The following is a 24800-nucleotide window of genomic DNA, read 5'->3' as shown; positions in this document are numbered from 1 at the left end:
TAAATCAATTTAGTATTTGTCAACATTGTTTTTATTCCTGTCTTATTTAACATTTTAAAATAAAACGTTTCTGGACCACTGTTGTTAAACCCTGAGAAGTATGGAAATTTCTCATAAAATGTCTTCGAACTTTATTTTGGTGGAGTTGGACAATGTTGCCATTGATTATATGTAAAAACATTTCTAGGTTGAGCAGATTTATGCAAATAGTGATGACCATAGTGATTGTAACAGTATAATTCTTCATAATTTGATGAACCCTGTAAATAATCATGTTCTTTGAATTTAGCTGCCATTACTAAATCTGACATCATATTATTAATATTTTCAAAATCCCAATCATCAGAGAAATAACTTGGTATCACAAAATCACTTAAGGAAACCTTAAACTGGCGTGGATACTTCAAGAGCTCAATCGGGCCATAAATTTCATAGTCAGTTCTGTCCCATGCAATACCACCAGGTATTGGGTTGGCTGTGATGTTCACTGATGATAGTTCTCTTTTCTCGATGTTAGATATTAGGACCAAGTTGATGTTCTGACTTGCTGTGTCCACTGTACTATATTTTCCATCAATGAATTTACCCAAGCATAAAACCATGATGAGCCAATGCAGGAGGAAAAGTACACCTAACACAGTCCAAAATTTAATCCATGGTGAAATCATATATGTTTCTTTTAGTTGGTGAAAAAGCTTGGTTATTTTTTCTTTGAAAGTTTTTGTTGCTGGCTTGTCTCCATGTTCACTTGGATCATCGGAAAAGTCATCAAAGTTGATAAAATAGCCAGATGCAGTTCTGTCAATTGGTGGGATTGCTTCCGGATTTCCATTGATCTTTGCATTTTCTTTTGTTACATTTGTACAGTCTGAGGCTACATCGTTGTAGATTGGTGTATCATCATGAATTGTTGCAATTTGGGATTCAAGAGGCACAAGTTCCATGGCTTTGTTGCATAGTCCTTTTTTATTTACTGCAGGTTTATCGAATGTGATTAGTCCCACAGTTTGAACCTCTTGGATTGTAGCAAAGTTTGGTCTTCTGCTATTTCTTGGGAGTCCACTGGACCTGCTATTTATTATCGGCCACATGTTTGTGGTTTCACCAGGTCGATGGAAACAATTCTGTATTCCTTTTTACCAGCAAGTGGCGGTAGTACTACTGATCTTGTTCCGCTGTAAGAAGGCCCAAATTCCTTCTTCGCCGCGATTTTTTCTCTGACCAGATCCCCAATTTTTGGAATCCAGACAGGTCTTGCTGGGACAGGTGGTTCTTCAGTGGTTGTTGGCTTAAACTTTATGTTACTTAGACTCTTTCTTGTTTCATTCAAGTCCTGTAAAAGAGCCAAACGATCTTTGATATCAAAAGTTTTTTCTTCTACCACTGAAGTTTGACGATCCAAATCCTGGATAATCATTCTAGTACTAAACAAAAGTTCATACGGACTGATACCTCCTAGAGAAGTTCTTGGCATGTTATTAAGACTACGTTGGACACTTATTGGATGTTTGACCCACCCGTCACCCGAACCTAATACCCTTGCTGTTATAGATTGCTTTATGTCACAGTTTTTTCTTTCCACTACCGCATTTCCCTCAGGATGGAAGGGAGAAGAGTACCGCAATGCAATGCCCATGCTGGTCATGGCCTCTTTGTAAGCTCGAGAGCTAAACGCAGGACCCTGGTCAGAATGTAGCATGCCAATTGCGTGTGTGCCGATAAAGACACGCAAATCTTTTATAACAGTTCTGGCGTCAGCCGAGTGCTGGGGCCACATTTTTAAGTGAATTCAGTCTTAATAATTATGGGGACGCATTTCTCCGGCTGGATTTCTGCGTATAGATCACCTGATGCTTTCTAATAAAGGTGTCCTGGCAATAGTCTGGTCCGGTTCACAACTGCGATCTCTGTTGCAGTCTGGACAATCCATTGCAAATTTGTAAATTTGCAAGCTCATCCCCGGCCACCAGTATTCTGATTGTAATTCTATTAGAGATTTCAAGATCTCTTAGTGCCTCAGTCTCAGTCCCATGTGTGCGTCTTCAATCACTAAAACTCTCCGGTTCGTGTTTGGAATGACTCTATCCCCCACTCCAGGGATTTGAGCAAAAGGAACGGAGTTTGCATCAATTATGTATGTATTACTGAGTGGATAGTTGAGAGGTAATGCTGCATAATCACCTTTTAACGACTCTTTTACCGCCAGCATGGTTTCTCCATCTATGTATTTTTTAGAACGCTTTTTTTGTGGCTACGGAAGCCGGTTGAACCGCTGCCGCTGTGGCTCTGTTAGCCAATGAATTCCCTGCAACGTGAACGCCATCACGTTGATGACTCAGTGTATGTATCACGTGAGTCTTTTGTAGTTCTTTCTGCAAGTGAACTGCTTGTTCCCAAAGCGTTTTATGCTTTATTGTGGCACTTGTGTCATCTTTGTAACCGTTTTTGCTCCATGTCTGCATGTCACTGTTGTATGACTTGATGCAGTAATGCGAATCGCACACTATTAGTGTGGGGAATTTGCGATCAGCATTTTCAAGCGTCATCTTTAAAGATCTTATTTCAGCTCGCTGAGCTGAACAGTTTCTGAGTGATTCAGTTTTGGTATTCATCGGTTTGAATTTACCAGAGCGCCAGCGACCTTTAACAATCGCGCACGCTGCATTGTAGGATTTTTTCTCTACATCGTAATGGTGCGCAAATCTGTCCATATAGATTACACAGGTATATTGTTCGAGAGGCAAAATTTCCATTGGCAGAGGATATTCTTGTTCGTATTCTAGATCATCTAGTTTTTTCATTTTCAGGTCAAAATAGTATTTCACGGAGGAGGAGCTTCGCGGGCGACCAAGATGGCCGCGTAAGCTCGGAGCTCCGCGGACCCTCCGACCCTCCGCAAATATCCTGCTGAAAATCCTGATCCACGTTAGTGGATTCTGCTTGGTGAGAGGTCGCAGACGCTGGAACTGCTTTCCGCTTTTAAATCTGTCGCTCCTAGGCGAAGTTACGTCGAGCTGAACTTCGTGCCAGTGATGCGCCATTGTCTCATGGGTGGCTGCTGCTTGTACCGACGCTCCGCATGATTGGAATGCGAAGTGGACAATTTTGATCCCTGCTGGCGGAGGGCGTGTAGCTGCGGAGTCGCCTGCTACCGGCTTGGCTTCTTTGCTGACTTCGCCTCTGTCCTACACATCTGCTTCTTTGTCCGGGCGCCGTAGCCCTTTCTTCTCCTTGGGTCCATCATGGCCGGCAGAGGGGACCCCGACAAGACGTCGAACAGAGGTGTCCGTAGGACGACTCACACGCAGCTAAATAAGATTGATCGCTACGCTCAGCAGCGGACCTCGCCCACGGTGGTGGCCTCCTCTAAAGACATGCAACGTGCGGGCTCGCCCGAAGGTTCCGAGCCCACTCTGAGTGACATTATAGGGGCCATCGCGGGCATTCGGTCTGAAATGCAGAAGCAACACGAGGTCCTGACTCACAAGGTGGACACTCTGGCCGTGGATCTCAACCTGATCAGGGCCGACCTGGGGAAGACCAATGATCGGGTGAAATCCCTTGATCTCAAGACCTCCAGCCTAACTGCTGACGTTTCGGACCTGCAGGTGGAGGTCCGGACCTTAAGATCAGTCAACGATCAATTTTCCAGAAGGTTGGAGGATTTTGAAGGGCGTGCAAGGCGGCAGAACGTCCGCATTATTGGTATTCCGGAGGGAGCGGAGGAGGCGGCAGTGGACCTTTTTGTGGAGGACTTGGTACAGACGCATCTCGCACCTTCTGGCCTGAGCAACTTCTTCTCTGTGGAGCGTGCCCATCGGATACCTGGCGGCCCTCCGAAGTCGGGTGTTGCGCCTAGACCCATCATTGCCCGGCTCTTCAACTTTAGAGACCGGGATGTGATCCTTCAAGCCTCCAGGAGACATGGGCCGCTCAAGTTTCAGAACTCTGAGGTGCACTTTTACCCGGACCTCACCAGGGCCGTTCAGAGGCAACGTCAGAGTTTTGCAGGGGTGAAACGACGCCTGAGAGACATGGGTTTTAAATACTCTATGCTATTCCTTGCTAAACTGCGGATTGAGTACGCGGGCCGAGCTATGTTCTTCGATGTGCCGGAGAATGCGAGCGATTGGCTGGACACTTTGCCACAACGCAGGGAGGAACACGACGAACATTCCGGTGGAGCAACTGGTGGTTCTGACCTCTAGGACTGGGTTTTGCTGTGCTGATTATGATGGTTGGTGTCCCTATTGTCTGTGACTGCCTAAACCAATGCTATTCCGATTTTGATAGTTTTCCTGTTTGTACATGGAGGGTGGCGGGAGGGGTTTGCAGAGATTCCTTACTCCTCTAGGGACTTTTCGTAGATTAGTTTATGGGGCGACAGGCACACTGCTGGTTGGGGGGGCTTCTTAGTCTGCTGCAGGGGTGCAGGGTGGTGGGTGGTGGTGGGGACGTTTGTTTGTTTATTCTCTTTTCTCTCTTTCTATTCCTTAGGCAATGGGATGTATATACTGCTCAGTTTCATTTGTTGTTGAGGCTTGTTGGGGTTGGGTGGGGCCGGGGACATGATGATGGGGGGTAGGAAACTACGAGTCCTCAGTTGGAATATTAACGGGTTGGGTGACCGTATCAAGAGAGGGGTTGTGATTCAACTGATTAAACGTCATATGCCTGACGTCGTCCTCCTTCAGGAGACGCATCTGGTTGGAAACACGTGCAAAGCACTTACCCGTAAAGGGTACAAAATGGTGGCTCACTCGGGGTTCTCCTCGGGATCTCGGGGGGCGGGAGTTCTTGTTCGTACGTCCCTTCCGCTTGAGGTCGACGTCACTGTGATCGATGATAGGGGGCGGTACACCGCTGTGGCGGGTCGATGGGAGGGGCGCGCCCTGACATTACTTTCAGTTTACGTTCCCCCGGGTCTGCAATCTAGCACCTTCCAGGACCTTGGTGGTGCCATTTTGAATTTGCCTGCTGGATTGCTGATAGTGGGGGGTGATTTCAATTCGGTTTGCTCCGGCTCCTTGGACCGCCATCCGCCTAGAGACCTCCGTAGCTCCCAATTGTGGTTGCCATCTTTCCTCGAGACCATGGGGCTGATAGATAGCTGGCGGCTTCTACATCCCACGCTCTGTCATTATTCCTTCCACTCGGGCGCCCATGGTAGTCTTTCTAGGATCGACTATGTTCTTACATTGGCTGCACACGCGCCTGCTGGTTCTGAGGCCCGTTTTTTGGCACGGGGTATTTCTGATCACTCCCCGTTGTGGGTCTCCTTTGACTTTGACGTCGCCGTGTCGGACCGACCGGCGGTTGTTAACCCGCGGTACTTCCGCAATCCCAAGACTCGCAATCTCCTAGCCAAGGCCATCGACCTCTATTTTACTGAAAATTAGGGTTCGGTTGCGTCGGCCGCGACTCTATGGGAGGCGTTTAAGACAGTTTTGAGGGGTGAGGCTTTCGCCCTTATAGCGGAGGCCCGTAGAGTCAGAGATGCTGATTTAGTACGCACCGAGGAGGAGATCATGGAGCTCGACTCCCAGTTGGAGGCAGGGCCCGATCCCGCTCTTTTGCACGACCTCTCCCTCAAACAGTCGGAATACCGCGACATTGCCGCAAACGCCGCCCTTGCTTTAGCTAAAGAACAGCAGGGTCGGATATACGACGTCGGCGACAAGGCCGGGAAGTTGCTGGCTTGGCTGGACAGAAGAGAGATGGCTAACCGTGTTGTGCCCGAGATAATGGGGGAGGACGGAGTTGCCGTCACTGATCCAAGTGCCATTGCCGAGTCCTTCGCTGATTACTTTCGAGGCGTCTATACCTCTGTTTCAGACCGGTCTGAGACCGATTCGACAGAGTTTCTTTCGGCTGTCGATCTCCCGTGCCTTTCGGACGAGGAGCGCGACGACCTGGATAGGGACCTTTAGGTGGATGAGGTCGCCCTTGCGATCCGCTCACTGCGATCAGGCAAGGCACCTGGTCCCAATGGTATCCCGGTTGAACTATATAAGTTCAGGCCGGATGTGGTTTCCCCCCACCTGCGTAGCATGTTTCTAGAAGCGCGGGAAACTGGCCTACTTCCCCTGGACCAGAGGTTGGCCACCATTGTGGTCATCCACAAGGAAGGGAAGCCGAGAGACTTGTGCCGTTCCTACCGTCCCATTTCTCTCCTGAATGCTGAGCCTAAGATTCTCGCCAAGACAATCGCTAATCGACTGATTGGTGTTATCGGCGACTTAGTGCATCCGGACCAGTCGGGCTTTATTCCACACCGCAACACTGCCTTTAACTTGCGTAGACTCCATGGCGCCCTGGCCAGGGCCCACACCCTGGAGGAGCCGGCAGTCCTTGCGTCCTTGGACGCCACGATGGCTTTTGACTCTCTTGAGTGGAGCTACCTTTGGGCGGTGTTGGCGAAGCTCGGTTTTGGCCCGGTGTTTGTGGGATGGGTGAAGCTTTTGTATGCTGACCCACTGGCTAACGTTGCCGTCAATGGGCGCATCTCGGCGACTTTTGCCCTTCATAGAGGCACCAGGCAGGGTTGCCCCTTGTCGCCTCTTTTGTTTGCGCTCGCTCTTGAGCCGCTTGCGGCCCTGTTACGTACACACCCGGATCTGCATGGTATAAGCTGGGCCCCTGGCTTTGAGGACAGAGTCTCTCTTTATGCAGATGACATTCTGCTTTACCTCACTTCCCCCTGCAAGTCACTTATCGTGGCATGTGACGTACTTAGACTTTTTGGCCGGTATTCTGGCCTTGTTATCAACTGGGCCAAGTCTACCCTATACGTACTGAAAGGGGACACACTGCGCCTCCCCAGAGGCTGCAACATCCAGGTGGCCAGCCAGGGCTTTAAATACTTGGGGATTTATATCTCTGGTAATGTGAAGGCGCGCTATGAGCACAATTTGCTTCCCCCTCTTCAGCGCCTCCAGCGTGACGTGGAGGGTTGGCGCAAACTTCCGCTTTCTCTACTCGGGCGCGCGGCATTATTTAAGATGATGTCTTTGCCCAGGTTTCTGTACGCCCTGCAGAACACCCAAGATCCGGTCCCCGCCCGATACTTCCGAGAGATTGAAGGCCTATAACGTGCCCTACTCTGGGACGGCCGACCCCGCGTCGCTCTCACGAAGCTCACGCTTCCGTGGTACGACGGGGGTATAGCATTGCCGGATGTACGCAGATATTATTGGGCCTCCCAACTGGCGGCTATCAATCATGGTTTCTATGGTCCGGAGAATAACCCTGGATATGCGATGGATAAGTGGCTCTTGAGTGGCGGCAATTACTACAGGGCGCTGTATTTGAGGTCTCTCGACAGGCGGATGTCGGGTCCAACGAAAACTGCGGTCCATATTTGGAGGTCAATCACCAAGGCACAGGGTTGGCAAGGCAGGTTGACTAGGTTCACCCCATTGTACGATTCAGATATTTTGGGCAAGTTATGGCACACCAAGGGATTTGATAAATGGGACCTCATAGGTATCTCCAGGGTGGATAATATGATATTGAAGGGTGAGATCAAGACCTTCTCCCAGCTGCAGGCTGAGTACCAGCTGGGTAACTCAGAGTCCTTCCGATATGCCCAGCTGCGACACGCACTGCTAAACCAGCTGAGGGGGCGATTCCCGAAAGCTCCCCGTTGGAGGACAGGGTGCTGGATGGCCATATGCCTGACAGTGCCATCTCACTGTCTTATAAGAAACTTATCAATGTTCGCACTGACCTCCTCCTGGGTGTGCGGGATCAGTGGGTGCGTGACGGATTGGAGATCGATGATGAGGATTGGCAGAGTGCAGTTTCTTCCCCTAAGGAAGTCGCCATTTCCTCTCGTCTCCGGCTGGTGCAGCTCAAAATCCTCCACAGGGTGTACGTGACTGGCCCCCGGCTTGTGCATATGGGCTACTCGACCGATGGGCTTTGTCGCCGCGGCTGCGGCGCTCTTGCCACTTTTATGCACATTCTTTGGGAGTGCCCCGCCATAGCCTCCTACTGGAGATGTGTGCATCGAATTATGGATGAAGTGACTGGGGTGGTGGCGACGGCGGAAGCAAGGAGGTGCCTCCTCAACATTTGGGGTCCGACGGATCACAATGTGGCTCAGACGCAGTGGGTGACCCTCGGTAACATGGTTGCCAAACGCGATATCGCACAGAAGTGGGGAGCTTCGGCGGCTCCCATGGTGGTGCAATGGAAAGCCAACATGGATTGGTGTATGTTCAGGGAAAAGACGGTCTATGTTGCCAGGGGTAAGCCCAAAAAGTGGTTGAAAGTGTGGGGGGCCAGGAATGCTTATAGGGGAGATATTTGTGTGCCCCCGGAACCTGTCTCTTTAGAGGAACATCTGTCGCCATAACCTGTGACACCAACTGTGACACGCTGTACTGTTGTATCCTGTTTCCTCTTCTCCCCCCCTTCTACCCTGTCCTATTCTCCGGTATCCGTGCTTGTGTTCCCTGCTGCTCCCCCTGCCCCACTGCCAACGCTTCACTGGTTTCTTCTACCCCATTGCCACTCTTTATGCGCCTTTCTGGCGTCTTCCTCCTTTCTTTCTCTATGTTCCTTATGCAACAAAATATTAAAATCAACCTTCATTGTACTGTGCCATTTATTCTTGCGCTTTTGCTCTCCTGCTTTTTTATGCTGCCTTGCCTCCGGGATGTTAGGCTGAATAGATGTGTGCACTTTTCTAAATAAAGGTTTTAAAAATAAAAAATAAAATAAAATAGTATTTCACGTCTTCTGCATCAAGAGAATTTTCCCATTGTATCCATTTTGGATCTAATGCCACTGCATTCAGATCGCGTGGACTTGTTAATGCCTCAAGGGCTGATTCTGCTGTATAAACAGTTATTCTCTTGCCTTGGGCTAGGGCTCTTTCTCTTGTTACAGCAGTTTGAACCGCTGTCAGAATTTTTTCTGTAGAGCTGAATTTCCTTTCAGCTTGAGTGTACAAATGTGATTTGTAAGCTATAGGTACCGTTTCTCCCTCATTAGAGGTCAGGGATGTGAATCTGCATCTTCCTGGGATGACTCGGATTACAAGGTTGTGTACGTTTTCGCGAGTTTGCAATTTTGCTTTAGCTAACATGTCTGTTTGTAATGATCTTAAAATTTCTGTGTGTTTCTGAGTCCAATGTATTGGTTTGAAATCAGATTTTATTAATTCATAGAGAGGTTTAACCCTCTCTGCATAATTTAGAATGTATGTTCTACCGAAATTCAGGAAGCCTAGTATTGATTGTAAATTTTTCAGCGTTTTTGGTGCTTGGAGTACTGCACACTTCTCTAGGAAATTGTCTGCCAGGCTTTTGCCTTCACTTGATAATTCATATCCTAAAAATAGGACTGTTAGATGGGCAACTCTTGACTTTTTAAAGTTGAATATGTAACCCTCTGATGCGAACCCAAGAATTATGGTGTTCACTCTTTTTAAGTGAGTCTCCAGGTCATCGTCTGTAAGATAGATGTCATCGACATATGATAATACCTCATCATCATATATTTGTAGTAACTCTGTTACCTTTGCTGAGAATAATCCCGGGCTATTCTTGAATCCCTGTGGGAGTCGGCAAAATTGTTTTTACGACCCCATTATTGAGAAAGCGGTCAAATACCTGCTTTCAGGTGCAATGTTTTGACAGAAGAATCATCCATTAGAGATATCTAATGTTGTTTTATATTTTTTGCGCACAATGTTGTTCATTAGTGCTGCACTGTGTGAGTTTTGTACTGCAAAAGTTTTGCAGCAGGAGTTTAAATGTCTGTAGTCCAAAACTAGGCGATATGAATCATCTGGCTTGGAGACAGGAAACAAAGGATTGTTCATTTGTGAGGTGCATGTTTCAATCACCCCTTGATATTCAAGTTGATCTAAGATCTCCCTGACTTGCTTTTTAGCTTCTTGTTTAACTGGGTACTGCCTTTGTGCATTGGGTTGATTTTTTAATTGGATTTTGTGGGGAGGAGAGTCCTCATCCCATCCTACATGATTGTTGTATAATGCAGGGGCTTGGGCCACTGCCCATTTTCTTGCGAATGTGTATTTTTGATGAATTGGAATATGATTTGAGAAGGCAGGCATAATCATTTCTTCGCCATGAGGGCACTCCCTGACAAACTCTGGTGGCCAGTCTTTTTCAGCTAACAGGAAGTCATAGCCTTTAGAAAGATTCTCCCAAAAGAGATCTTTTATTTTCCTAGTTTTATCTCCCTCTATACGTAATGTTATTTCATATAGTTTATGGGGCACGCTAACTCGTTTGTCTGCAGTTTCCACCTGAATGTATTCATTCGTGTCCACTGTCTCCAGAAGATTCATCAGGATCTTGCGAGCTATGGTCACTTCTGCTGCACTGTCTAGCATTGTCTGGGCCCACTCTCCGTTTTTCAGTTGTGTCCTCAGAATCCTCGGCATGTTTAATTTTAATACTTGCTACCTTCTTTCTGGGATATTGTGATTTTATACTTTGATGAGCAGGTTCTTTGTCTTTGGACTTCACGTGCTCTTCCTTGTGTTCTGACCGTCCTCTTCTTTCCGATTTCTGTGAGGAAGTCTGAAAAGATCGAGAGGGACGTGTATCAATATCTTGATATCTATCAGGTTTTCTCAATTTATCCCTATCTCTAAGGCTGTATCTTTTCTCAGAGGGTTCCCTTTGGGGATACTTGCCTCCTCGGCCAGGAAATCTTTCTCTCCGTTGAGGAATCGTTTTTCCTTGGGAGTGGGTTGTTTATTACCACCCCAACTCTTTTTTGGAGTATTAGATTATTTTTAATAAATGTTTTTTCAGGATTTTCAGTTAATTGGGGTTTTATTGGTTTCCCACCCAAACTATCTCTTCCTAGCTCTTCATAGGATTTTTCTATGATTCTGGCAAGTTCAAATGGTTGGTCTGTTATATCTGTCTCCTTCAATTTCTGGCGGATTGCCACACATGCTGCTTCTCCTTTTATGTTGGGCAATAATATAGCCGAGACCTGCTTAAAGTCTTTTAGTAATTTCATACCCAGAGTTAAAGCAGGTTCTGGACCGTATTAGTTTTGAATTTGTCTTAGTACATCTGGTATGACCACCATAGACGGAACACCATGTGTTTTTGTGTAGATGGAAGCAAAAACCGTGCCCCAAGTGTCACAGTCCTCCACATGTGGTGCGACCCCCATTGGGAGGCAGATAGTCAGAATTCTGTGTTTTTCATGAGGTGTAGTATTACGAAATACTGCCTCTATTTGACTTATTTTTTGAGCTAACCAGAATGGGATTTGTTCCCGTTTTATGGGTGTTTTACCAAGACATGATTGTATGTTCTGTGATGTAATTTTGTTTGTATTCCCTTGATGGGGGTCAGTTGTGGGATGTTAATTGCTGGTTGGACTGTTGAAGTCCGCATGACATATTGGACCAATTGTCTATGTATTTAAATTAAAAGTTTTAGCTGAGCTAAAAGTTCCCGGTCCAACATTTTATCAATGTCTGTGTGTGGTGTGTAGCTGGCTAGAACCGGCCACTTGGCTCCTGGTCTACCTAGTGGACCGTGCCTGGTGATGTGATTTTGATGTTTTAGGGCGCCATTAAACCAGAGCAGGTGCTCTTGGTAAGTTAGTGGGGTTTCAACGTCCTCGAAAGGAGTGTATACATCCGGAGGTTCCTCTATTTTGTAATAGTGGAAATCTTTTGTCACAGCGTGTGCTGCTGGAAAATGTATCCATGAATAGAACACCTCTGTCTGCCAATACTCATGCACCTCTATCACTAATATGACCGTACCACCTCTTGGTGATAGTCCATTCTCTATAAGTTTAAGAGTTATAGTTCTTCTTATATTGACCGGAATGATTATAGCACCCCGGTCATTTTCTTGGTTGGTTGTGTCATCCGCTAGGAGTTGTGCTGCTAATCTAGCTTTCTCCCTTTCATCGTCACTTTCCCCCATTTTATTGAAAGAAAGTTCTTTGTTGCAGATCAAGTTTCAAGGAAACAAAGATTAGGTGCACAATATTTTGGAACACTGTATCCTTCAACGTTGACTAAACCAAAAACTAATACATAGGATTCTCATCATACTAAGTTCCGGCGGATATTAACCTTTCACCCACTTCAGACGTCTATTGGAGTTTTTATGGGAGAAAGGGGTCTGTGTGAAAAGCACGACTGAGTTACTCTAGTGTCTTGCATTAGATTATCCCTTTACCAACGTTGGGCACCATGTAGTGTAGGTCTTAACTTCCCAATAGGCTCTGCGCATTGGAATAACATAAACAGCAGTGGAGACGTAGGACTGAGGTCATCTAGGTCTCGACTGACTATGTTAGACTTAATTAGTTTTTTGCCAGCTAGCTCAGACGTCACTAGGAACTTTCTCGAATGTTCAGGAAAGGGTTAACCGTCCTGATTTAGACAAGAAGGGATTAGTTTCTGACAACCGCATAAACATGACAACTTTGCTCCCTCAGAATAAAGAGTGTATCTCTAGAGTTGTGTGAAAACAATAGACAGCTATTTCACTCAGTCAATCGTGCATGCTTAATTTCACCAGAGTGCAGAGAAATAGAGAGACAGGCGTTTTCAATAAAAGGTGTTATTTTATTGAGCAGTCTTCTTTCTCATGCCAGAGAAATGAATTGCCACAAATGCAATACTTATAATAAAGTGCGTACAGTAAAAGTAGTATTATGAAATAACACTGTAAAAGCATTGATATGGTTTCTTAGCCATATGATACTTTAAAATGGATAAAATATATACATACATAAAAACATTGACTAACGAACTCAACTGGTGCTTCTAAGATATGCCTACCCCGGTGTACCTGACCTAAGCCTAATACGTGGGAAGGAGTAAGTAAGTTGCAGTTTTAAGTTAAGTTAGGTTTTTGCCAAGAATCGGAATCAAGAATTCTCTCTAAGGTTTTAATCAGCTCCGTACCTTGGTTATAGAATGAAGGAGGTCTTGTATCTCGCTTCTCAGGACTCGATCTCCCAGCAACCCGCGAGGGTGACTTGGGAACACCGGAGCTGGATTTCCTCTGCTGGAGAAAAAGACAGCGTCTCTCTCAGTGCGTCGAAGGGAGGGGCGTTTTCCTTTGGCTCTAGCAACAGCTGGGCTTCCGGGCAAGTAGAACGTCGCTCTGCTCCCCACCACCGTGTGTTTGCTTAAGGCAACGTTGGTATATTTGTACCTGAAAGGTGCTGGGTTTGACGTAAGGTTGGACATAAGACGTCACTAAGAACTAACAGTTCTTTCTGGACTCCAGGAGTTCTTGTGAAAATCAAAACAAAAGCAGGGGGAATTCCCGGGCTGCTGGAGGCTTGGTTTGGTTAAAGAACCTGTTGTGCTTTCTAGGAGTCTATGGGAGTAGCCTTGCCGTGTTTTGGACTGCATGGGCTATTGCTAGATATGGATATGATTCCTATGCCTTTATAAGGATATTATTTGTTATAACCACATGAGGTCATGAATCGGGAATATCGAATTAGGGTCCTAGATAGAAATACAACAGTAGTGGAAGTGCTGAAAACAGCAATTTTTTGTCAAGGAGCGATTTGCCATGTTTTGGGGATAGCAGTATTGCATATTTTTGGGGGGCTGTTTGGGGGTGTTCTAGATTTTTGGGGGTGGGTTGAGGGGTCTGGGAGCACTGCTGGGAAGGTCTAATTTTGATTACAAGTGATTTGAAGAAAATCCATGGTGGGAAAGGGGGGTTTGGGCTTAGTTGCAGAGAGCGTTTTGGCACAATTGAAAAGTAGGCCTAGTAGTATTGCATGTTTTTGGGGGTTGCTTGGGGGGGTTCTAGATCTTTGGGGGTGGGTTGAGGGGTCTGGGAGCACTGCTGGGAAGGTCTAATTTTGATTACAAGTGGTTTGAAGAAAATCCATGGTGGGAAAGGGGGGTTTGGGCCTAGTTGCAGAGAGCGTTTTGGCACGATTGAAACTTAGGCCTAGCAGTATTGCATGTTTTTGGGGGGCTGCTTGGGGGGTTCTAGATCTTTAGGGGTGGGTTGAGGGGTCTGGGAGCACTGCTGGGAAGGTCTAATTTTGATTGCAAGTGGTATGAAGAAAATTCATGGTGGAAAAGGGGGGTTTGGGCCTGGTTGCAGAGAGTATTTTGGCACGATCTGCAAAAATCACCCATAGTTACTAATTACTATCCTTGAAAAGGAGACTCAGAGTACGCCCTTTCGAAATGATGATTATATGTAATACTGTCACCTCTGAAACTGAAAGTGTTATTTTTGCACTACACAGCGTACCTTATATTTTTTTCTCTGTGGTGTTTTAATATCACTTCCTGTTTTTCCATCAACAATTACACGCCGGCTTTTACCCTGTGCCATGGAACAAACGATTAAATCAGGCTTACCATTAGTGATCCGCAATTCTGCATCAGGCAGGTAGTGGACAGTGTGTCTGGTCACTAAGATTGATCGACGTAGCGTCAGATGGAATGCAGAAGTACCGCGAATAAGAGGAATGGCTGGATGAATGCAATTTCACAAATTCAACAGGACAACTACAACATACAGTTACAGTATCCTCTTAACTTCTCCTTATCTTTTAAATATTATTTTTGTGAACTTGAACTTCTACGAGTGTAATTTAATATACTAATAAGTGTTTATACTCTCTGAGGGCAGAGAGGCAAGTGAAATTGCGTAATTATAATTATTACTGCAGCCCTGTACTGTCAATTTGTTTCTTCATAGTTACTAGTAAGTTGTAGTAAGTACTAATTTTCAGTAACCTAACCATCCATTTAGCAAACAACTTCATGCATGCAGTAGTGCACTTCTTTTATGTCCCTTAAAAGATTTATTGATATCTTTGAATACAAAGATTTGTTTTTCTTCATTTGTTGTTTGCCATGCTGTGTTTTTTTTCCTCTCTCCACAAAACTTTCCCAAAACCCCCATTCCCATCCAATTTTCAAACCCTAAAACTCTTCCCCCGGGCTGTGTGGTTTTTCATTGAGGTGTGACTAAAAGACAACAATAAATTCCACACATTTGCTGGGGAGGATAAGGTCAAAGCAACAGAAAAATAATTCTAATCAGAATTTCATCTGCGCCATCGTAGATTGATCATCAACAACATCCTCCTCCTACATGTGACGAATCGAATGCTTAATGCTTACGTTGCTTTGTCCTTTGCCTCAATACTATTTCTTATAGTAGCCATACTCCAAGCAACTAGTACTTAGTTATCTTTTGAATACTTTAGCACTGCTTAGGCTATAATTTATGGCACTGTTCTCTACCGTAATATCTATCATACTGTTTCTAATGCTACGCTCAGGCCACTCATTTCCTTTCTTTTCATATGCTGCTACTGCCAGGGTGTACCACTACTACTACCAGCACAACGATGATATTTCAACAATCCAGGATTCAAGTCAACACCCAACCTTAATCGCCATTTGCCATGCATCCAGCCCTGAGCCTAACCGTATTTTAAACACGAATCACAGGTAAGATAAGCATTTTGGGGAGGTAGAATAATGGGCTAGGACTTGGAGGAGAGGAGAGACTGACAGTAGTACTAGTAAAGTACTAGTAGGGCAATTAAATTCACTAACTCTGTTAGTGGCACTTTTGTACATGTTTGGACGTTTAGATAATTCATTCTGGTAAGTTTGAGGAAAGCAAACGTACAGTAAACCCCGCCCACCACCACACAAAATAATATGAACGCGTATACTATGTTTAAGTATGTAAAATAAATGAATATATTTCCCTTAACAAAAATAAACTAACCCAACTCACCCCCTCCCTAAACCCAACCAATGTCCAAATGTCCTTCTTCAAGTCCCTTTCCCCAACGCCCAATTCCCACCCCCCCCAAGAGTTTTTAAAAAAGGGGCAAGGGAAAGTCACTTCCTTCGGAGTTGTCCTCCTGTGGACAGGTCCTGCACCTCTTTGTGGAGGTCCTGGAGCTGGTCTGTTGCTTCTCTGCCAATCTCTCCAAGTAGTCCACTCGATTTCGGAAGCGGCGCAGACGTGCCATCTAGGCTCTGGGGGGGCAGCTGTTGTTTTTGCTGCTGCGCCGTTTCACTGGAGGCTGCTGGCTGGTGGACCCGGGGGCACTGGAGGAGGATGCAGTAGTTCCCGTCTCCTGCTTCCGAGCCCACAGCTGCCAATATTCAGGGCAAATGGCCTCCAGCTTACGCGCCCTGGCCCGGACAGCCATCTCCTTGTGGGTGAGCTTTTTTGGAGCATCTATATGAAGAAAGAAAGGAAAATACTGTAGCCAATAGTCTTTAACATTAAGTCAAAATAATTCAACAGAAAGTTGTCTCACAGTAACATTAGCAACTTGCAAGCACAGTATAACATTTTGGCATGTATCTTTCCGCAGTCTTTGTAGGCCTGTGACATTAGTGGGAGTTTCAGGAATTCTATTAGCAGCACTATGGACTCACTACTACATAGTCAGAGAGTCAGAGACTACACCAGTCTTCTTCTTATTTTCTCTTGTTTTGCAAAAGAAATTACTTGTACGTGAACTTGTGGTAGCCGGCATAATGCCAGCTCACCCAGCTTGCACCCAAGACAAACAGACACAAGCCATGATGACGCAGACTCGCATTACTTTAAGCAGTACATGCAGGTGGGGATAGGAAGCTCTTACTTTTCTATAGGGGTGGCACTGGCCATACTCGGTTACATCAAGGGCTACTGCTCAATGTAATTTATATTTTGCACTGAGCCCCCCCTCCCCCCCGGCCTTGACTATTACAAAAGGAAAATTAAGATTATTCATTTCTGATCATATATCCTGCCGATCACATGATCTTTGCTTATATGATGGATGACTTTAGGTGCTTTGTTTTGATAGATTGAGTGAACAACAGCAATAGTCCACCCATGACACAGCTGAAAGAAAATTATTAACATAGGGAGTGAGTGTGGTACCCATAATTGCCGGAGGAAGGGACTTGACTTGATATAATGTCAACTTTACAATACATACACAATATATGCTGTGCTTGCAAAATAAACTACTGTACTGTTAGTCAAGGGAGTATTTACATTTTCTGAACAATCACAACTTCTAGTATTTGGATTTCCTCAGCTTTGCTACTCTGGCACGGACATGCTGTTCAAAGTATTACTGTTCATCCGCTGAACGTCTGCTCTACTACATACACCTCTGCTATCTATGAGGAAGAAGAAGATACCATCCAGGCTTCCAAAGTAAACGTCTATCATTCTTCTTAATGTCTCAACTTGTACCAAGTTTACTTTTTCTCAACAACCAACTAACACTCTTTTCATTTAATTTTGTAAACCACCGTCTTGACTTGCATTTGAGTTTGACCCAAATGATATATTGCAATGCACACCACACATGCATTTTCTGAGTCACCCACAAAGGCAGTCATCTTTTCTTTCTCCTCCAACCATCCTTGCTTCAAGCAGCCATGCATCTGATTCCTTCCTATCAGCCACCTCTGCCTGCATTCAAAAACACGTACCATTCTTTACAGTCATAAATGTTACGACTCACTCGTCCTTCCTTTCACCCTTCTTTCCCTTTTCGTTCTTCACATCCCTCAAGATCATCTGATATGACTTGCCTTCACAATAAAAGTTTCCCAGCTGAGTTGAAGTCCCATAAAGGGGGCCATTGCTTACCCGAGAACTACCGCCGCTAATGCTATTACTAAGTAAAGGTTGACTGTCTTCTCCGTGATTGGCAAAAATGTAGTTCTAAATTAATAACTGTTCTTAACAGTACAGTGTACTCTTGTACTAGAGTACTGTCTACTGTATAGTACATCATACACTCCTTTGCGAACCTACTCTAAAATATCAATAAGTAAGGAGTATAATAACTTACCACCATCTGCCGCTGCTGAGCCATCCCGCTCAGCTCCTCCTGGTGGCACTTGTGGCACCGCCGCATCCGCCCCTGGAGTGGACCCCTCCACGCTGCTGGCCCCGGCACTGGTGGTGGGAAGTGCCGCATCCGATGTTGTGACGCCTAGAAAAAACATGTCATATTTTTAGATGCCATACACCACCCCCTATTTCGTCTTGTACTGGAAGAGGAAATGTTAATACATAATATATACAATTTTTAATTATTGGGACTGAAGAAAAGTCACGGTTTTGGGGAGGGTGTTAACTTATATGCTTAGCCATAACATGCAACACTTTTTGGCACAACTGATGAATGCTTGCTTTTTAACGTGCAACATTTTTCGAATTACAGACAGAATCAACTACTCCTCATCACCACTAGGAGGACTTATAGTTCCAACAGGATGAGGGCTCCCGAGTCCCGCACAGTTACTTCTGCCTGAGGTATGTGGAAAGTCGAACTGCACCTATCATCAACAATGTCCTATTTCTCTTGTCCATACTTCTGTATGTGCGCAGAATAGTCACTGAAACCCTAGCGGTATGGTATGTGCTACTATCAAATCAAAAAGCCAACTACTAGCTTATTCTTGGTTGACATTGACATTTTGTTGTTGGAAATTGTCAAAGCACTAACATTAAGAAGACTGGAATACACAGCAAGGGCAACCCAGAGGACTGCACTCGGTGCCTCTAGAGCTATTGCTGGATCAGAGTTTTGTTTAACACTGTTTGCCGAGTGGGCAAGCTTAGCTACCTACACAGACCGACTCATAATAATAGTAAATAGTAGTAGCACAGCGGGTGATAGTAGAGAGGCAGGATAAGAATGTAGAAACAGTCTACAAGAAGATCAAAGACTATTACGAAAAAAATAGAATTAGAAAACAGTTTGGAATGAATAGGAGCTGTAAAAGTTAGGGAAGCATAATTATATTAACAACAGAACAACTTACTGTGGCCAGCAGAAGAGGCTGCAGAGGACCGTTCCTGCCCACTTTCTTCTGCCGGAGTCTGGAGTGTACTCTTTGGCCCCTGGGAGGTACTGAATGTGAACATGAAATAAACACAAACATGGATGATTGTTTTTTTGAAATATTTGATTTCTTTGACCACAATCTAAAATTATCTCGGGGAAACAAATTACCAACAATTGCACTACATGTATTGACCTATCTGATCTGGTCAACAAGGAGGATACTAGTACAGTATGGCTGGATTCGCAGACCGTCTACTTGGAAAGTTATGTAAATCACTAACAAAACAAACAACAACAAAAAGGTTCTACTACAACTGCCAGCACTCAGCAGCACTCAGCAGCACGCGACGTGACAGACACAGTCCGTCATCATGATTGCAGACCACTAAAAAATGTCCTACTAATAACAAGTCATAATATACTCAACCTATCAATCCTCCACTATCTCTTCTTCTTAGTGGCAGCAGGAGTACAAAGGAAGGACTAGACTTGAGTCTTTAGTCTCTCTAGCATTACGCAGTTCTGTAAAGTACTACACTCATACATATTCAGGCCAAATGAGCACAAAGTTGCAAACAAGTAAGCATAGTAGTAACGCCACTGAGGAGGCGAGCACCTGCAATCACAGAAGCTATTTAAACATTATTTTACCTGCAATGTAATCAAATCAGCAGCATATATTAGCAATATAACACAGAGCAGCAGAAAACAAAGTAGTTATTAAATAGCTACTCACCAAGACCAGGGATTTCCATGCCTAGCAGGTGGACCAGGTCCTGCTCCCGGTCAAGGACGTCTGCCCACTGGTGCGTCGCTTGGTCATAGGTGCGCGGAACCCCCAACTCCCTACGCATGGCCCGGCACACCTTATCCCACAGCTGGCGACGCTCCCTTGACTGGGCCTGCCCTCTGCTGCCACAGTCTTTGGGAGGTGGCGCTGAACATAAAATGTAAGTGCGGCCACCTCCACCGCGCTGAAAACATCCCTGACCACCACATCCTCCCCCCTCAATCGCCCGCAAGGGAGCCGGGTACGGGGTGCGGGACCCTTCCCCTTGCTCTTCCGGCTCCCTTTGCTATGGTCCTGGACAGCTGAAAAAAAAAAAGGAAAGAATAGGGAAAAAGTAAAGAAAAGAAAAGAGTTTAAAAAGTAGCTTTAAAGTAACCAAAAGTAGAAAAAAAAATATAGATGTAGAAAAAGAGAGGGATAGATAATGAGTAAAAAAGATCCCAAAAAAGTTCAAAGAAACACAGGATTGCAAAGATTAGGGATAGGATTGAAAAATCATGCCCAGAACCATAGCAATGACTGAAAAACAAGATGGCCGCGCCCATTGAGGGCCACGCTGGTAAGTTTGCGCGATATTTCCCCCGCGAGCACGCAAAAACGCACACGAACACGTAATCGCGCCCCGCGCACAACGCAAGCATGCAACTAGCGCCCGGAAACGGAAATACGCAACCTGAACAAGATGGCCGCGCCCATGTACGACCGCATGGGTAAGTTGGCGGTGGTGGCTTGGGCGCCGATGGCGATGGTCGCCTGAGAGCTCGGCTCTGGGACTGAGCCCGGATTTATCCTGTAAATCGGTGGCTGCAGGGCACCCCAGACCCCGCTTTCGGCTGAGCGGACCGACGGAGACCTGCCGGGGCCCTTGGTGGAGCTCGGACGAGGGTTGCTCCGGAGCGCAACCGAAGTTTGCGGAGTCACGGAGTGCGTCCCAACATGGCGCCTGGACTTCTTTGTCCCCCTGGCCGGACCCACTGACTTGGAGGAGCGTAGCGAGCGGCGACTTGCGCCCGACTTCGCCATCCCCGACTGCTCTGTGCACTAGCTGTCTATTGGATCGGATCTCTCACGACGACTTTGCACTCGGCTGGGTGGCCGGGCGGGTGCCCGCGTTGTAGGGGACCCCGGGAGCGGACGCCCTGTGCTCTGGGCGGTGGCCCGTCTCGCGACTCCGCACCTAGCTACATCTTCCCGGCCAGCCCACTTCCATGGGAGGCGCGACACCTTGGCGCTACACATCGTCCAGTGGAGTTGGGGACCCTCACCCTGGATCCCTAGCGGGTGAGCGGGCCTGCCTGGCACGACGACGGCTGTCTCCGCCCCCTCATCGGTGCCCTCGGACGCCGTGGCGGTGGCGTGAGTCGAAGCGGAGAAGTCTCCACAGGCCCTGGAGACGGAGATCTCCTGTATTCGATCTGAGGACCAGGAGCCGGGAGGGTCGTGGTCGACACCTGCACCCGGAGACGCCTACTCCGGGACTTTCACGGAGTGCCCCCGGCGACATGGGGAAACCTAGGGGAGCCAAGGGGCCCACCCCGACCGCCTCGGACTCGGAAGCCCAGGACAAAGAAGAGCTTGGGGACCCAAAGAGTTCTGATGGCGCGTCGATGCAACGGCAGTTTGACCGCGTCCTAGAGGCGATAACGACTACGAGATCGGCCCTCCAACAAGACATTGCCCAGGTGGCGACGAGCCTTGGTCTCCTCAGAGCGGACCATGGCAAACTTTCGGACCGGGTCAAAGAAGTGGAGGGCTCGGTGAAGGCCTTGGAGCCGGCGCAGCGAACCTTGGCTGCGACGATGAAGGATGCCCTGTCCCGAATTGCGTCCCTGGAGCAGAGGGCGGAAGATGCGGAAGGCCGCAACAGGCGGAACAACATTCGTGTCGTGGGCCTCCCGGAAAAAATCGAAGATGGCGATATGGTGACATACTTGGAGGCCTGGCTCCGCGACACGGTGGCTCCGGAGGGGCTATCCTCCTTCTACACTCTGGAGCGTGCCCACAGAGTCCCGGCGCGGCCGCCGCAACAGGGACGCCCCCCGAGGCCGGTGGTGGCGTGTTTATTGCATTTTCGGGACAGGGATTTAATCCTCAATGCCGCCAGGCGTGATGGTCCATTCAAAGTAGCGAACAGTCAGGTGAACATCTTTCCGGATTACACCTACGAGACTCAACGCAAGCGTTTCTCCTTCCTGGCGGTCAAGCGCGAGCTCAGGAGCGAGGGCATCCAGTACTCACTTCTCTACCCTGCGAGGCTCCGCATCATAATAGACGACAAAACTCAGTTCTTCGACACCCCGGAGGATGTCTGTGCCTGGCTCGAGCTCTATAGGGCGGGGAAAGATGGTTTCGGCTCCTCGTCCCAACAGGCGGATGAGCCGGAACAGAGGCGGCGATCCAGGAGGATCAGGAATCGCCGCGGCCGCACGGGAGGGCCCTCCACTGCAGAGACATCATCGGAGCGGAGGGGAGTGCTGGAAGTGTTGTCGGAGTTGTCGGGTGCCCGGGACGAGGCTATCGAGGAGGAGGAACACCCGGGTGAAGAGGTGGCACCATCGGACTCAGAGGACTCAGTAACTGATAGTGCCCATACTCCGGTGATCACACCGAAATCGGTGGAGGACCTTTTGGATGGACAAGGGTAACGGGGTTTGCTGCCTTGTTTTGGGTGGGGGCCCGGCAGGGGGGAGGCGGCTGCCGTCTATAAGTTGCTGACAACGAGGGGGGGGGGGCCCTGCTTCTGCCCCGGGAGAGGTTGTCGACACTGTTTAGGGCTTGCAGTGGTCCTGGTGGCCTAAGCGTCGAGGGCCCACTGCCTCCGCCCAGCCCGCACCTGGCCCTTAAGGCCTTCCCACGGTGGCGACCGTGGGATTAGTTGGGGTTATTGGGTTGCTGGAAGGCGAGGTTTGGATGGGATCTAGATGGCATAGTTTGGGTCCTGTTCTGGGGCGGGTGGGTGAGGGTTTGGTTCGTTCTTGGGTGGTTTGGTTTTGGTTGGGGGAAATGGCCGCCATCAGCGCTGGGAAGAATGATGTTTTTTTATTGTGGGGACCCGGATGGGGAGACTGTGCGAGAACATTATGGGACAATGGCTGATGTTGCTAATTTGAAATGTGTCACTTGGAACGTAAGGGGGCTTCATACTATGTCCAGGCGCCACAAGGTCCACGCTTACTTAGTGCGTAGGGGAGTGCAAATGGCGCTGCTGCAGGAAACTCATCTGAACAAGGCGGAAGGGGCGGCGCTACAGCGTAGATGGCGGGGGCAGGTCTTCTCCACCTCGTACTCCGCTTATGCCAGAGGGGCGCTAATATGGATCAGGGCGGGGGTCCCCTTCCAGGTCACGAGAACAGTGGTAGATCCGGAGGGGCGTTACGTGGCCATCTCGGGAACACTGGGAGGGAGGGACTTGATCGTTTGCTGTGTGTATGCTCCTAACATGGACCAGACTGCCTTCCTTTCCAGGTTGTCGGGCTCGTTGGCCCACTTCTTCTCCGGGCCCCTTCTGCTTGGCGGAGACTTCAATTCCGTAGTGGACGTAGACATTGATCGCTCGCATCCACCGCTTCCCGATTCTCCGGTTCGTCGCACAGCTAAGGGTCGCCAGGATTGGCAGACTCGCTGGGGTTTGACGGACATCTGGAGAGCGCATCACCCCGCAGCTCGGGATTATTCATATTTCTCGAGCCTTCATGAGCTACATGTCAGACTCGATGGCTTTCTGGGGTCGCCCGAACTGGTCTCGGCGGTGCTCCGATCCGAGTACCTATCCAGGACCATCTCGGACCATAACCCCCTCCTGCTGGACCTTCGCTGGTTCCCCGGGAGGCCAGCGGTGCCCACCTGGAAGCTGCAACCCGAGACCCTTGAGGACAGTGTTTTCAGGGCGGACCTGGGGGACAAGGTGGTGGAATTTTTTGCGTCCAACGGCGGCACCGCGAGTACCAGAGCGTTAGAGTGGGATGCTTTTAAGGTAGTGGTGAGGGGTTACTGTATCTCTAAAAAGGTGGGCATGAGGCGGGTTATCCTGGCTGACTTAGATGCAGCGGATCGGAAACTCCGCGAGCTTGAACTTCGGCGCCCCGGGCACCCGGAATTGCAAGTACCAACGGAGGAGGCGAGGGAAAAGGTGGCGGCAGAGGTCGAACGGCTCCGCTGTTTTAACTATAAGGCCTACACGGTCCGATCCATTGCAGAGGGGGACAGATCGAGCGCGTTGTTGGCGTGGTTGGCGAACCCTACGCGCCAATCCCAATCGACGACGAGTATGCGACAGGCGGACGGCACCGAGGTGCACACCCAACCCGAGATTCTTAGCTGCTTCCGGCATTATTACGAATGTCTATACCGTAGTCGCTCCACTCGAGACCCTGACCGACTTGAGGATTATTTACGTCCACTGGAGCTCTGCACGGTGGAGCAGGAGGTGGCGAAAGCCCTGGGATCCGACATTGAGTTGGGAGAGATCCGTGGGGCCATCAAACGGATGGCGAGAAACAAGACCCCGGGCCTAGATGGCCTGCCGGTGGAGTTTTATGCAGCTTACGCTGACCTCCTAGCCCCTCGGCTATTGGTGGTCTACAGGGAGGCGAAGAGGCTGGGGCGACTCCCGAGCTCGATGTGTGAGGCGTTGGTGGTTCCTCTCCTGAAGCCAGGCCGCGACTCGTCCGACCCGGGGTCTTACCGTCCTCTATCGATGCTGACGGTGGACTATAAAATATTGAGCAGCATCCTGGCCTTGAGGCTGCTGGGACACATGAGTTCCCTAGTACATGTGGACCAAGCTGGTTTCATCCCACGACGGAACACGACTATGAATATCCGCAGGTTGTTCCGTTTGCTCGGGGAACCTTTTGTGGATGCCCCATCCCCGGTCGTCCTGTCGGTGGATTTAGAGAAGGCTTTTGATAGCCTGGAGTGGGACTACCTCTGCACGGTACTGCGGAGATTCGGCCTCGGGGAGGGCTTTATCAGGTGGACCACGGTTCTATATGCCTCCGCGTCGGCCAGGGTCCGGGCGGGACCGCTGATCTCCTCGCAGTATCCGGTAGAACGAGGCACGCGGCAGGGGTGTTCACTGTCCCCACTTCTCTTTGCGCTGGCGGTGGAGCCACTCGCGCTGCATCTTCGATCGGGAGCCCATTATACGGGCTTGTGGACACCTGCG

The sequence above is a fragment of the Lissotriton vulgaris genome, chromosome 2_1 (assembly GCF_964263255.1).
Source record: "Lissotriton vulgaris chromosome 2_1, aLisVul1.2, whole genome shotgun sequence".
Taxonomy (NCBI): domain Eukaryota; kingdom Metazoa; phylum Chordata; class Amphibia; order Caudata; family Salamandridae; genus Lissotriton; species Lissotriton vulgaris.
The sequence above is the reverse complement of the archived record's forward strand: the minus strand, read 5'-3'. Positions refer to the sequence as shown.